Source organism: Sinocyclocheilus anshuiensis, unplaced genomic scaffold (genome assembly GCF_001515605.1).
Source record: "Sinocyclocheilus anshuiensis isolate Anshui unplaced genomic scaffold, SAMN03320099.WGS_v1.1 scaffold289, whole genome shotgun sequence".
Taxonomy (NCBI): Eukaryota; Metazoa; Chordata; class Actinopteri; order Cypriniformes; family Cyprinidae; genus Sinocyclocheilus; species Sinocyclocheilus anshuiensis.
This window is the reverse complement of record NW_015539826.1, coordinates 78,829-80,543: the sequence shown is the minus strand read 5'-3', so window position 1 is coordinate 80,543 and position 1,715 is coordinate 78,829. Positions and strand designations below refer to the sequence as shown.

Sequence of the window (1,715 nt, the reverse complement as noted above, 5' to 3'; positions counted from 1 at the left end):
TGGTACCGTAACATTTTCATTTTTTTAGTACCGACTTGGTACCGAAATACCGGGTCTTTTGACAACACTAGTCCTAAATATGACAAATAATTCTTCAGTTAAAGGCAAGTTCCACTATTGTTGTGAATTGTAGATTACAGACACATTCATTCCTTGATATTTGCATACTTTACAAGAAAGAAAACTTCTATACATATCTACTTGAGGCCTCAGTCATAAAACCAATTGAAAAGCAGCATTCCCTCTGTATTACAGTAGTAACTGTAGTGTTTCAACACAGCAAAGCAATAATTACTGCAAGACAAAGAGCTCATTCAGTTTAAACCTTAAATGTGTGATCACGTGATGACTATGATTGTGATGTATTAAAAATATTGACAATAACATGGTTAACTTAAAAATAACTTAACTGACCAAAGCCTCAGTGTTATACAATTATAGTGTTAACACTGCAAAAGATTACAGTAAACAATTAATTATCAGTGGCACATAAAGATTGACTTTAAAACCTACTGTGAGCTCATCTTGAGGACTTTTGGCATGTTCTTGAATTGTACCTCTGACTTTTCATTTTTTAACTAGCTACAATTTTTTCAGTTTGAAAAGTAAAAAAAGTCTTAAATTCGCCGAAATACGCCACAAGTTCTGTATTTCTACAGTCTTTTTTCTAACAGCAGAATAGCAAAGATCTTTGTTATCTGTTAGCTAACACCGCTGACAAGGTTAGTCAGTTAAAATTAGCAGCACACAGAAAGATACATTGACAATTATTTTTTGAAACTTACCTTATTATTATTGTATAGAAGTAATCAGTCTTTGTCCAGTGGTAAAAATGCAAGCAGTCTCAGCAAATTCGGCGCACAAATTCAAAAAAACCGTTGCTTGTTGCGCATGCTCTCTAACCGTCCGTATTTCTTCTTCTGTTGTTTTGTTGCACATTAGCAATACATTAGCGCACTGCTGCCTCCCACTGGTGTATTAATGTCATCGGTTTTGTTGTGGCTACTTGAATATTTTAAGTAAGAGTTACTCATTGCAGCAAGTAAGTTGTTTTATTCGCCTTAAAAGTAGCTGTTACTTAATAAAACCGAGTAAGTATAACAACTAAGTAAAGATAACTAATTATATCTAAGCAAGGTAAACTATTGGATTTTACAGTGCTTTAGTGCTTTTCTATAGTATTAAGCCTCAAATGTCAACTATACATCGGATAGGTTTCTTCTTTAAATTATACAAAAAGTTAAAATATAAATGGTATTATAGTGTTATACTAAAATGAAAACAATGGAAAAACCCTTAAGATAACATGTAGAAAGAAAAAAGCATCTTAAGCACACAGAATAACATAAGTGGACTTTGAACGATTACGTAATTGTGGCGTCCATAATTGTAATTGCGATTAGAAATTCAATTAATTGTGCAGCCCTAAATAGGCCTATACCCTAAATAAGGATAAATTATATTGGAACGCATCTCCAAAATAATCGCATACACAGATGCACATTGCCATTACAGTAGTCAGCGCCAAACAACAGGCAAATAAAATATAAACTGAGGTTACAAAAGTGATTCAGTTAAGATCTGTGAGGGATTTTCTTTTCTTTTGTTCTTTGATTCACATTAATCAGAATCAGAATCAAAAGAGCTTTATTACCAAGTATGTTTACACACACAAGGAATTTGACTTGACGACAGGAGCTTCCAGTGTAGAAGAA

The 1,715-nt window shown here is 33.1% G+C and overlaps 1 protein-coding gene across 1 annotated transcript in view; it reads left to right on the top strand.

The window, feature by feature from the left end:
- Nucleotides 1–1,715, top strand: part of lars1 (leucyl-tRNA synthetase 1) — a 55,227-nt gene that overhangs the window by 9,882 nt on the left and 43,630 nt on the right. The window lies entirely within an intron of this gene.